Source organism: Falco biarmicus, chromosome 2 (genome assembly GCF_023638135.1).
Source record: "Falco biarmicus isolate bFalBia1 chromosome 2, bFalBia1.pri, whole genome shotgun sequence".
NCBI lineage: Eukaryota > Metazoa > Chordata > Aves > Falconiformes > Falconidae > Falco > Falco biarmicus.
Genome location: NC_079289.1, coordinates 80,491,260 through 80,504,720, shown reverse-complemented (window position 1 = coordinate 80,504,720; position 13,461 = coordinate 80,491,260). Strand labels below are relative to the sequence as shown.

At 46.3% G+C, this 13,461-nt stretch overlaps 1 protein-coding gene across 1 annotated transcript in view; it reads left to right on the top strand.

Annotated features, from left to right (window-relative positions):
* Window positions 1-13,461, top strand: part of HSF2BP (heat shock transcription factor 2 binding protein) — an 85,243-nt gene that overhangs the window by 55,889 nt on the left and 15,893 nt on the right. The gene's annotated exons all lie outside the window — the stretch shown is intronic.

The window sequence follows — 13,461 nt, the reverse complement described above, 5'->3', positions numbered from 1 at the left end:
ATTTTCTGTGTTTTCAATCTCTTTCCTGGCTGTTTTAGACCATATATTGAATACTTAATTATTCTCTGAAGGAGAATCTCAGGCACTGAAAATGGAATACACATAACAATTTTTTTCATGCAAGAATCTCTTCTTCAGGTATCAACTATTGCCTTTTACATGAGAAAAAACCTGACTCTGTTAAATAAGCATGTTATGTTGAAGTCTGCTGCCTCACCTGTGCAAATGGTTATAGATCTCGTCTGTGTAGTTTATGAGCTCTTCTTAGTCATTGGTGTAACAGTCCTTTGAATATCCTCTGGTGGAAAATGGATACCGTAGTTAATGCTTACCTGGTTTGTCAGAAATCACAGAGGAGAGCCCAGGTGCAGTGAGATTTGAAACCAGCTCATGTGTGTTTTTATACAGTATCTTTCCCTCTAGATAAGTTGCATCACTGTAAGAGCAGAGCTGTTTAAATCCTTCCAAAAAGGACACAGAAAGCTTGATTTCGTTACAAACCATGAGTTACTACCTATTGAGGACTCCACTTACTTGAGGAGTTTGTATGTTTTTTTGAGACTGTTCTCAAGAAGGTAACATGCAAATATATCAATATTTGGAAGGGTTTATTGGGTTACTTTGGCATTTCTTCGTGACTTTGGCTATCAGGTGCCATGGAACTGGGAAGTGCAACTGAATAACTCCATGGAAGCAAAAAAAAAAAGAAAAAAAGAAAAAAATAAAAAAAGAAAAAAAGAAAAAAGAAAAAAAGAAAAAAAATAAAAAGAAAAAAAGAAAAAAAGAAAAGGGTGGTTTGCACTTCTGTTTCACTCCTGTGTGAGGTGTGTAAGCCTGGCCTAAGAGATCCCAACCCTTTTCCCGCCCCTAGCAGCAGCTGGCTGAGGCTGTGCAGCTGCACAGCTCTTGCAGCAGGACAAGGGCTGACTCCATCCTTGTTGTACAAAGAGTTTGCATACAAGATAAAGTACAGCTGCATCCCCCTCTTGTTTAATAACCATGAACAAATTTATAGCCATCCAAGTAGGTATGTGAATAATTTGCAAAGTGGAAAAGCATGTTTACAGCAAATAATTCATGTGCTTAAAATCCCTACCTGTCCAGTGTGTTAAGACTTACCGTTGCCCTTATAGAGTGGGAGGAACTGCAGGTGTTCCTGTCATCTCTCTGCCTTTGGAGGAAGGGAGAAATTATGGTTCAAAGCAGGGGTTAAACCACTGTTCCAAGGTCACACAAAAGCTCTGTGGCAGTACTGGAAATATCTGTATTTCCCTCTCATTTTCAAAATCCTGGAAGGATTTCATCCTTTCTGGCAGACTGTGTTAGTCAAAAGAGGTTTATCCTGTTATTTGAAAGACCTGTTGCCTAACAGTTCTGTCCTCTGAGGAAGCATTTTTTCACAAGTTTGTCTTGAATTGGTTTGGTTTGATTTTCATTTTTTTCTTATAGCCCACAGCAGAACTTGCACCCCAGTATAACTAGTTTTCATGAACTTCTTTATAAAATGCAGGGCAAGTTGTGTTGACTTCTCCCTCTGGGAGTGGAAAATAAAAGACAGCCAGTCCCTTAGCAAGGTGTAAAGCCTGTGCGGGACCCTGGTTCAGCAACTGAGTTCACTTGAGTGTAACGAACCTGCACACACATCAGGCAGTGGGCTGTATGCTGGGGGCTATACATAGTGGATGGTAGAATATGAGTTTGCATGTGCAGCTCTTTCTGAGGCATCAGTGCATTGTTGCTTCAGCCCATTTGAACTGTGTGGCATGTTGCATGGCTGGCATGTGTTATCGCCAAGTACAGTTATACTTACATTGCTTACGAAGGCTGCCAAGTCCCTCTGAAGGACAGAGCTTTCTGGGGCTCCTTCCCTCCTCAGCAGCCAGGCTGCTCTAATCACTGTTTAAAAGTGGGGGGGGAAAAAAAAAAAAAAAGAAAAGCAAAAAGCTGTGAGCTATTCTGTAAAGTCATGGCTTGCTTCTTTCACTTCCCTCCTTGGGACATGTCTCCAATATGAGGCTGATATTTATGTACATGTAATGCCTGTGTCCCGGGGGGAGGCACTCCTGAGTCAGGAATTTGTTGTGTTCCCAATTAGCACACTGTAGCCATGCCTGCTCAGTCCTGCCACCCTCAATTTCCATCTATGCCACTGGGAAGAGAGAAGAAAGCTCTTCCCCTGGTGCTGTCACAACTAATATGCTGGCCAGACTGGCTGCATCCAGGAAGGCAGGTGGTGCCACCCTCCCCAGGACTTGTGCAGTCTCCTGGGGTGTTGATCAGTGACCATGCTGACATGGACACCTGGAAATGACACAGAGAACAAACCTCACTGGGATAACTGAAAAAACCACCATGTCAGGCATCATACTGTGGTCACTGATTGTCCCAGGAGAGGTTTGCACCCAGCGAGAGGAGGCTCCACGCTCCCCTGTGAATATCTGCAGAGCTGTTGAATTCTCTCATGCCTACGAAGTTTGTTGATAACTCACCAGAACTTTTCTGGGCTTGTTCTGGAGGCTGGCAATCCAGATATGCTTGAGCTTTTACTTTGGGGTTGAGCTAACAAGTATAAATGAGGGCTCAAGTTAGTTTACAGATCCATAAAAGAGGTGCTTTGTTTTTTACAGCTCTGTATGCATTTGTGTGTGCATGCATGCACATACATATAAAGAAGAAATACGGGCTGTTCCCTTGGCCTCGTCCCACTTTCCATGAAAAGAAGTGTTCCCCTGGAAGCTGCAGCCATTCACGTCTCACGATCTGCCACCTGTCAAAGCAATCTGAGATTTACTAGTGACAACTGAGTGCTGATGTCTGCCATCCTTGCCCTGCAAATAGCCAATGCATTCCAAGTACCACGGCCCTTGGCCCTTACGTCAGCTTTCCTCCCCAAGATTAGTTCAAACTCAGCCAGTTACCCAGTGGCCATTTGGAGTGATTCACTCTTAGAAGTACATATCTTTGACACTCACTAAAACTTCAGGGGGAAAATGAGTCATTTCACATTATAGAAAGTCATATCTTGCCCTTGGTATTTCTATGTATACATGAGTGATAATCATTTATTTTTAGATAAGTTTATCCAGTAAAAATGCTGCTTCCTTTGATAAAGGTCGTCTCAAGAGCCACATGCTAATATTCTGCTTATTGCACAAATGCTATGGGAGAGTATTTATTTATTCACGCATTTGCAGCAGTGCAGTTGAATGACAGGAGCTACAGTAGTGGCTGATTGCTGGGAGTCAGCCTGCAGACAGGGTCCCTGCTGTTAGGCTTATCTGTCGAATGTGTTTTCAATACTGTCGTGAAATCATCCCCTTTCTGGCATTTGCTCTCTGAATCACTCGGGTCTGCCTCCTAGACTGTCTGGCAAGGGCTGTTTTCAGGATGCAGAAAATCCTGGCTTTTCAGGGAGAGCCATTAGACAAGATATTGGTCACGGTGTCCTGGAGGAGAACTTGGCTATGGCTAAGACCAAGCAAACAGATAAAGCAGAGCCTCAGGCCTCCCTAGGTCTTGTCACCATCCCAATGAACCGAACCATTCGACGTGGCAGTGGTGGGTGGATGTGGGTTTGGTCCAAGCGTACCATTGTGCCTGTGCCCCCCACAGCAGATCTGTGTCGGGACCCGTGGCAGTTTTGAGACGTGACAACCCTGATACTGCACCCAAGTGCTTCAGCTGCAGCACCCTCTGAGTAACAGCCTCACTTTTTTTGTGCAAAACACAGGAGCACTCCTGCCTCGGGGGTCATCTGGCCTTGCTTCACCCGGTTTCACCCATGGCAGGTCCATCCCCTGCTAAGCCTACATGAGGAGTTCCTTGGCAGTTCCCGAGGGGCTCCAGCTCTTGAGCAAGCACAAACCTCCACTGCTTTGTCGAGACATCTGCGGAGAAAGGCAGGGAATACCATCTGGCCATAAGAGGCATTTCGGTGCCCTGCCTGAAGGGAAGTGGGAGAACTTTCTACTGCACTTAAATGTCTTTTTTAAACATCTTTTGAGTTTTCTGTATGTATAAATAATGTGTGTAAATATATGTTTATATTATAGATAATATGGAAATTTATATTTAAAAATCCCAATGCATAGCTGTGTCCCAGAGGGGAAATTTGCAAATTGTTGAGATTTCGTTTGCTGCCCCCCGAACTGAAAATGATTTGGATATAATTCTTACAGAAGCAGCTTTCACCCCAGTCATTAATGAATCCAAAATAACAGCAACATGTACCTCAGGGGCTGTGTGTGTCTCAATACCCAGATGCTGAATGCCCTGGGTGTGTTCTGTGCCCCCCATGCCCAGCCAGCCCCTCAGCAGCCTCCCTGGAAGCAGGGGTCAGTTCTGCCAGCTGCGGTGGCAGGACCTCGTTTCACAGCCTGCAGTAAAGGACGTGTTCTCAGTTTTGAAGCTTGGCCTCTGGGTTTTGGGCTGTATCCCTTGCAGAGGAGATGCAAGGTGCCCTTCGGCACGGAGTGAGGGAGCAGGAGAGGAAGCTGAGCAGTGCAGGCAGTGTGTGTCGCCTGTGGAGTGATTCCCGCCTCCTCCCGGGGAGGCAGGCTCAGTCGAGCTGTCTCATGTGCCAAGTTTGGCCTGTGCCTTTCTCATTTGAGCCTCTTGCCCTGTAGCATACATTTGGGGGGGAAATCCCAAGTGCCTTTGCCCTTCTGTACAGATGTGTTTTCCCTCTCTGCTCCTCTCCTAAGGCCTCCAAGGCCAGAGTTCATCCCCGATCTGGAGCCACTCTCTAGGTCTTGTTCCCCAGGACTGGCTTCCAAGAGGCAGTACCCAATGCACTCAATAAAACCAAGTCCAAATTGTGACTCTCTGTCCTTCCCATCCTCCAACAGTTAAATGTAATTTTGGGTATAAACTATCCAGATTAAAAAGATATCTGAGATATTTTACTATCATGCTGTCTCTTAAGTTAAATAAACACTATAAATCAGTGTAATCAGCTCTGACTGAACTTTCACATCAAGCTTTAGTTTGATGTTGAAATAAGGTGACATACCAATTTTGAGAGTACTGACTTATTCCCTATTGGTGTTTATGTAAAGAGTTCAGCTCATGGACTTCTCCCTGCACCATGGAGATACTGCCAATGTTACTCAAAGTGGTGTTTTCCCACTCTGTCTTGCAACGTTCACCAAATGCTCAGGAAAAACGGGTCTCAGACAGCGAGCACAGATGTTATATCATTTTGGCTCTGGGTGAAAGAACGTAATTATCAGAAAACTTTTCTAGGTAACAGGCTCATTGTCTGCTCCATGTAAGGCAATTTCTTGCAAATGATCATATCACAGGCAAAAGAGCAACCATCGTCTTATGGCAGAATAGTGTAGTAAGTATGCATGGTAAGGACCTGAGTGAGAATCAAGTCAGCAAGATGTCTGTCTACTTATGGTGAAGCTTTCTTGCTACCTTACAGAGAAAAGAAGGAAAACCAAGAGAAAAGACAGGCTGTATATGATAGAAGATGTATGCCTCAAATGTGACGTTCAGCAGTTTGACCATTTTTACTGCAACAGCAGAGGAAGTAAGGCAAATGCTTTGCATGCCTACACTAGGACATATTTATGTTTTATATGACTGGATGACATAAAAAACTGGTTCTCATCTTTTTCTGTAGCTGTGAAAGCTGGCCATGTTCATGCTTCACTAGGCCTGCTGGAGCCAACCCATCAGTGAGGAAGTCTGTTGTTTGGCAACCAATGGCCATAGAAATTACCAAACCAGACAGAGCAGTTTAGTGCTTCTTGATATTTTCCCTGCCTGCAGTCCAGCTGCAGAGCACACTCTCCCATTCTGCTTCTCTCACATTTTTGACAGAGATAAAAACTTTTCAAATCTTTTAAATTATTGCGTTCATAGTCTTCAACGTTTTTAAATCCTTTGTGATCACTTTGCTTGACCTTTTTACAATGGAGAACTTTGACTTTTGTCTTCCAGTTCCTAATATCAAGCACAACAGCTTTTGGTTGAACAGTGTCTCTTATGAAAATTTTGCCAGTCTAGATGTAAAGGCACGAAGTAACAGGGATTGCATGATATGCCTTTCTAATGAGTCCCTTGACCGATTGCTTTCAGTATTAGATGTCTGGTAGCATAATGTTTTCCTGAGTTCAGTTTCCAGCTGCTCTTTTTAGCACTCCGTTGCCTGCTTTATTAAGGAACCATCTCTACTGTATAGTGCTTCCTTTTCAAGGTGCCTGGACACTTCCCTTTGGTATGCTGTGTAGAAATCCTGAGCTCTTAATCAATGACAACCTTTGATGGGGACCTATTCCTATTGCAACTTGACAGATCAGGGGGTGCATCTGCAAACTAGAATTACGCATAAGGCCCCATGGCCATGTGTAGGCTTGTGCTCTTAGGGCTGGCCCCTGTGAGGTGCTTACCGTGTCTGTGTGATGCTGAACATGCTCACCTCATCAAAATATTTGCTGATGGAGGACATTCAGCATCTCTCAGGCAGCCTGGGCGCCTTGGATGATCAGCCTGTGTAAATGGAGTTTACTGGCACCTGGGCTTTCCTGTCCCTGCCAAGCAAAGGGCTGTTGCATTGAAACCCCTACATTAGGGGTTACCTCTTGTCCAGCCAGCAGCTGATTGAAAGAATTAGGGAATCCTGGGTGTATTGCAGATGAGTTGCTGGGGCTGTCGTAGTGGAGTTATATGTGGGAAATGTAAGGGGGTAAAGAGGACAGTATGTACTTAGAAATTATTCCTGTAATTTAATTATTCATTTCTAGTTGGTTTGTTGGTTATGGGTTTTTTTCTTAAAGCAACTCCTGACAGTCTTTTATTTGCAAAGAAACATGATGTACTTATCAACAGCAGGAAAACACAACTGTTTGTTGAGCTGTGGAATTTTTAGCTTCTGCTTTCCCTTGAGCTGCTGATGAGACATTGAGAAATACTTGTTTAGTGGCCTTAGAGTTGTGTAAATCATTTTAGTCAACAAACTTGGCTGCTCTTTCAAGTTAATGTGCCCTTAAAATGTAAAAACATTAAACTATTTGGTTTTGCAATGTTAATGTAAGTACTTTTGCTTATAAACAAGAAGCATCTATAAAAAGGACTCTGCAAAACAGTCAGTTCAGAATGTGCAATAGTGCTTCTTCCACGGTGTCAACCCTTTCCAGAGAATGAGCTAAGTCACTATCCTTCTGAAGCCCACGGATGTGTTTCCATTCAAATCAACCTAGTCAATATTTGGCACAGTAAGAAAACAAGCTCTGGGTGTCAATGTATTCTACCTCTCCCAGATGCACAGACATGCATTTTGGCCCTCTGACAGTGTACATTTTATAGTTATGCACTGGTATATTGATGTAAATCGCAAAACATTATTTAAGTCCATAAATAGAAAATGAAGATGCAAACCCTAAAGCTCTCCCTTTAGGTCAGAATCTCCTTTTTCCTGTCAATTACAGTTGCCTATGCCATGGAAGTATGTCAGCAGCTTTCCTGCTGTACATATTATATCGTGTATTTTGCAGCTTAAACTTCAGTCTTTTTTCATATTAAAGCCCTGCTGGGAGTATTCAGTCATACAAAGTCTTTAAAGTCAGTGGCAAGGATTCTTGTTGACTTCAGTGGAGTTTGGATCAAGGCCATATAATTAAGCCACAGAAAAGGCTGTTTGGCTGTAGTATCTTTTTCTGGTTTAACGGTGTTACCTGGATAGGATCATATAATCTCCATCCTATAAGGCTAGTAAAAATGGCACCAAAAGCTACTGAATAGCCAGCAAGCTGCTGAAAGGTTGTTGTTGTTTTCGGCTGAATTATTTGTTGGCACTGGAACCTAGTTTTTCCTCCTTTTTTTGTTGTTGGCAAAACATCCTATAACTTTCCTGTTCACTTGGGTGACTGAGTTTTGCCAGTTGATGTCCTTGCTACACAGACTGTATTCATATACCTCTGAAATAAAATTATTTGTATGAGCTGGAAGAGGGGTGCATCCTGTTCCCTGTCTGTCTTCTACCTCCATTTTGCACATTGGACTTTGATGACAACCATGAGGATGCTGGTACAAGTTGAATGGTGTGACAGCCTGTTTTGATGTGCTCCTGCACAAGGCATCTCTCCCACTCTGGAGGCTTTAACTGTGCTGGAGGGCTGCTGCTTGGACAAGAAAAGGTCTGATCTCGATGGTGGTCTCAGTCGTTCCCTGAGGACATGGTATGATAGCTCCTGACCCTGATGTGAAAAAGCATGCAGCCTCCTGTGTTGTAGCTGCTGGCTATCAGTCACTGTCTCTGTCTGCAGCTGCCTCCTCTGAAGTGTGTTTCATCTGTGATAATAACAACCAGCTTCTGATGTGGGGACTCAAGCTCTGCAAAGGAGCCCCAGATCCTCTCTGAAAGACGCTTGGTATGATTCCCTCCTTCTGTGATACTCATCCCAGGTATTTCTGAGCTCTCAGACACTTGAGCAGAGGCAGCTTGAGGAAGAAACCCTCAGGGTCCTCAATACTACAGATGGGCTCACAAGCAGAGGGCTGTAGGAAGAGGAGGGGAGAGGGAAGGACCCAGAATACTGAAGGGCTGTGACGTCCTCTCCTTTCTGGGAGAGGTGGGAAAACCAAGGTTTTTGGTTAAGTACAAGCAACTTGCCCATAGAGTTGTTGCAGTGTGCTGAATAGCATATATAAAGTTGGAAATAATTATTTTGATTGCACTGTGGTGTTAGGGGCAGTGGGTTTTGCCCTATCTCAGCTGCCTTGCTGGAGAGAAGGGAGGCAGCTGCCTGCAGACCTGAGCAGCGTGTCTGGGAGCACCAAGGAGGGAATGGTCTCCTCCTTTCCCCATTCCCACACCTTGAGCAGGTAAGGTCTGCTTACAGCTGTCTCCTGAGTTAACCTCAACAACCCAAGGCACAGAGGAACTTTTGGAGAGCCTTTGACCTTGCACTGCCAGCCTCTGAGGGTGGCCAGGCCTCCTTCCTTTGGAGCTGCCTCTGAAAGAGGAGGAGGAGGAGAACAAGGAGGAGGTCTCAGGACTCTAGTGGCCAAAGCAGAGGAAAAAATGCAAAAACAGAACAGGGAAAGAAGGCTATTCCCCATGGAGAAGTATCGAAATGGAAGGTTGCCAAGCCCATCCCTGCTGCATCCAGTGTCTGTAAAGATGAGTATAAGGTAGCTGCTTCCATGGCAGGGCTGGGGGTGAAGGCCAGAAGCTTGGGAGGACATTTGAGGAAGGCATTCAAATAGACAGCAGGTAGGGGAAAAGGGTGAGCACCATCTTCAATAATGCAGACTCCAGAGCAAGGAGAGAGAAAATTCAGAGAGAAGGTAACAGGAATGACAGAGGGTGGAAATGCCCAAACCAAACCGCTGGGGATGGATGTGAGGAGGAAGTGAACAACTCTTGTTAAGGAAACAACAAGAGGTGGATTAGCAAGGAACTGAATGTGAAGGGATGACTCAGTAGTGATGCCTCCATTATGAGAGCAGCTGAAGGGGGAGCCTTGGAATGCTAGTGCAGGGAGGCAGAGGCCAGGCATAGGTGCAAGAAAGGAGGAGGAGAGAATCAATTCAATCAACCCTTCCAATGAGAAAAAAAAAATAATTCTCCCTGCCCAAAGCTGTAAGCAAATGAATTCAGAGCTAGCTATTCGTGGCACTGACATCAATTCTTTGCTCCTGAAACAATCATGGGAATAAGTGGAGAAAGTGGGAGGAAAAAGAGGAAATGAGGGATATTAATTTTTGGCAGTCAGATTTATCAGGAACACTTAGGTACTTCTGGAAATGTTACTGAAATTTCCCAAGTAGCAGAGGCTGTGGCTCAGTGAAACAGTAAATCAACTTTCAGGGCACTTAGCACTGACCCAAATCCATTGCAAACATATAGCACAAAACATGAGCTATTTTGAATCCCCTTGCTGCTTTTTATTCACCAGACAACATAGTTTTGGATGGGTTAACATTATTAAAGCTATTTTCATGCTAGATCTGGTGCTACACGTCCTCCTGAAGCTGGCGCAAGGCCAGGGTGACAGAGTAGAGCTGCACAGACACTGGGCCATGTGTTGTGGCTAATTCAATGGAGAGACAACTGTGTGAGCGTCACTGATCACGCTCAGCTTGGTCCTGCCAGGTGATATGCTAGCGCAGAGAGCTGATGGTGATGGTGGAGGAGCCGCAGCCTTCAGGGCTGAAAGCTGAAAGCCTGCTGGTGGATGATGCCAGTGGCTCTCAAAGGCCAGATGTGCAATGAGCTCCAGGTGGTGGGGGAGAGGGGGGTGTGGAGCAGTGGGGCTTTGGGAAGCCCCTTTGTCCCCATCTTTCATTGAAATAAATGCATAGGAAGATTGGGATCTTTTGAAAACCCTTCTGGGTGTCTTTACAAATGTGCCTCTGGGTGCCTAATTCTCACCAGAAACCACTTGAATTGTGAAGTTTCTCTATCACTTCCACAGACCCAAACATCACCTTACCCTGTGGCCATGCTTCCACAGGCTGGGCTGAGCTGCTGGTCCTCACCTCCTGGGGATGCCTTTGGCTGGCAGTTTGGAAGATGCCATCCAGAAAACTTAGGACTTGCCTAATTCACAAGGGCTCCAAATGGCCCTTCTCCTCTGAGGGTTTCCCTCCTTGTAGGGATGAGGAACTCAGGGAAGCCGCAGCAGCAGCTGCGCTGCCTGAACACCACCTCTCCCTGGCCTGGGGCCAGGGCTGTGGTGTTCAGGAAAGACCTCATTGACAGAGGCTGAAATCAGAGGTGACCTTTCAGCCTGGGAGAAGCGCTGCGGAACCTGATGGCAGCTTGAGGGGGTAAAGGAGTGCCTCTTTAACACCTAGCAGGACATCAGCAGCTTCAAGGTTTCCTTCAGCAATCCGTAGTTCTTGGGAAGTGGCAGTATCTGTTTTGGGGTGCTCTGCAGAGCAATGATATGATCAAAGGGACCTTAGGATAGGAACTCGGTTGCTGCAAGAAGGTTGAAGGATAGTGTGATGCAGGCAGAGAGAAAGTACCTTCTTTTGAAGAATTTCTTATCGTGAAGCTGGAAGATTTTACACTTCAGCAAACTGAGGAACTTGAAAGAAGAGTTTCAAGGCAGGAAGAGAAGGCCCCCAAGGTGAGCTTACGTCCATGAGAGACATTACTAGTGCTATGTCAACAGGACAGTGATGCAAAGTCGGGTGAGGTTAGCTCTAATGGCACACAGCTAACAGGGCGCCTGGGGACCAGACATGAAAGGGGTGCTCCAACTTGCTAATGCCTTCCTCTGGGTCAGCCGCTAATAGTCAGACACTGATTCACAGAACTTCCCTTCCCTGAGACGTCCTGTAAATACATGTATTTTTTTAAACAGTGAGGAAATGAATAGCTATGCTGAGGATTAAGTGCTCCTCACATATGACAGGCATGCTGGCACTACCCCAGCCCAAGCTGCCTGCTGCCGAGGCACTCCTCTCCGGCTTTCTCCATGTTTACCCCATGCCCTTTCCCTTGCTCCCTTCTCCTCCCTCCAATGTTGGGGCCATCCAAAACTGAGTTCTTGCTCTGGCATGGGGTGGGGAACAAGTGTCGAAATCCTTCTTTTTGTTTTTCTTTCTGTGAAATGCGGTTCTTGCTCACTGGCCATCTTATTCTCTGCATATCCCCTGCTGGACCCCTCGCCCTTTTCCCCAGTCCCTGCACAGCTGCACGAAGATGTCAGTGACATGGCAAGAGCAGCCTTCCCCAGGGGCTTGGTCTGGCCCTGAAGGCACCTCACTGGTGCTGGCCCCCATGCTCAGGAGGTCTCCACTTGCCACAGCTCGAACTGGCTAGTGCAGAGGATGGAGCCCGCTGGCACCTGCCATGGGGGGCTGTAGCCAGCTCATGCCCTGGGCTACACAGAGACATCACATAAATGTTCACAGGGCTTCTGGTAAAGCCCTTCAATTGAAAAAATGCTGTTATTCACTTTTGCGGGGGCTATTCCAGTTCAAACTTTAAATACTGAAGCATATATCTCAAAAAATTTCAGCAGGATCCTTTAATCATGATCATGAAATGATAGTTTTTGATTCTCAGAGAATTGAGGAGGGGGGTCAGCAGAAATGCCACCTTGGGCTTCCATAGGGCTGGCTTTGGCCTGTTGAGGAGGTTGGTTGACAAGAATCCCTTGGAAGGCAGTCCTGAAGGGCAGAGGGGTCCAGGAAGGCTGGGCATTCTTCAAGAAGGAAATCTTCAGGATGCAGGAGCCAGCCATCCCCAAGTGCTGAAAGACAAGCCGGCAGGGGAGAACACCAGCCTGGCTGAACAGAGAGCTTTGGCTGCAACTCAGGGAAAAAAGGAGAGTTCACTACTTTTGCAAGAGGGAGCAAGCAACTAAGGAGGACTATAAGGATGTCATGAGGTTATGCAGGGACAAAATTAGAACAAAAAACCCAGTTAGAACTCAGGCTGGCTGCTGCCATAAAAGAAAATTTAAAATGTTTTTATAAATACATTAGCAACAAAAGGAGCACTAAGGATATACTCCACCCTTTACTGGATCCAGAGGGAAACATACTGACAAAGGCTGAGGAAAAGGCTGAGGCACCAAATGCTTTTGCCTCAGTCTTTGATAGCAAGACCATTTGCCCTCCGGGTACTCAGACCCCTGAGCTGGAAGACAGGGACGAGGAACAGAATGAAGTCCCAACAGTCCAGGAGGAAACCATCAGTGACCTGCTGCTCCACTTAAGACACACACAGATCTATGGGTCTGGATGAGATCCACCCGAGGGCACTGAGGGAGCTGATGGAGGAGCTCATCAAGCTGCTCTCCATCATTTACCAGCAGTCCTGGCTAACTGGGGAGGTCCCAGAAGACTGGAGATTAACCAACGTGATGCCCATCTACAGGAAGGGCCAGAAGAAGGATCCAGGGAACTGCAGACCTGTCAGTCTAACCTCAGTTATAGAGCAGATCACCTTGAGCACCATCACATGGCACATACAGGACAACCAGGTGATCAGGCCCAGCCGGCGTGGGTTTATGAAAGGCAGGTCCTGCTTGACAAACCTGATCTGCTTCTACAAGATGACCTGCCTAGCGGATGAGGGAAAGGCTCTGGACCTAGACCTTAGTAAAGCCTTTGACACTGTCTCCCACAGCATTCTCCTGGAGAAACTGGCTGCTCATGGCTTGGACAGGCGCACTCTACGCTGCGTTAAAAGCTGCCTGGACAGCCCAGCCCACAGGGTGGTGGTGGATGGAGTTACACCCAGTTAGCAGCCAAGTGGTGTTCCCCACGGCTCAGTACTGGGGCCGGCCCTGTTTCATACCTTTATCAGTGCCCTGGACAAGAACATTGAGTGCACCCTCAGTAAGTGTGCAGGTGACAGCAAGTCGGTCAGGAGTGAGGATGTGCTTGAGGGCAGGCAGGCTCTGCAGAGGGATCTGGACAGGCCGGACCGATGGGCCGAGGCCAATTGCATGAGGTTCAACAAGGAGAAGCGCCAGGTCCTGCACTGGG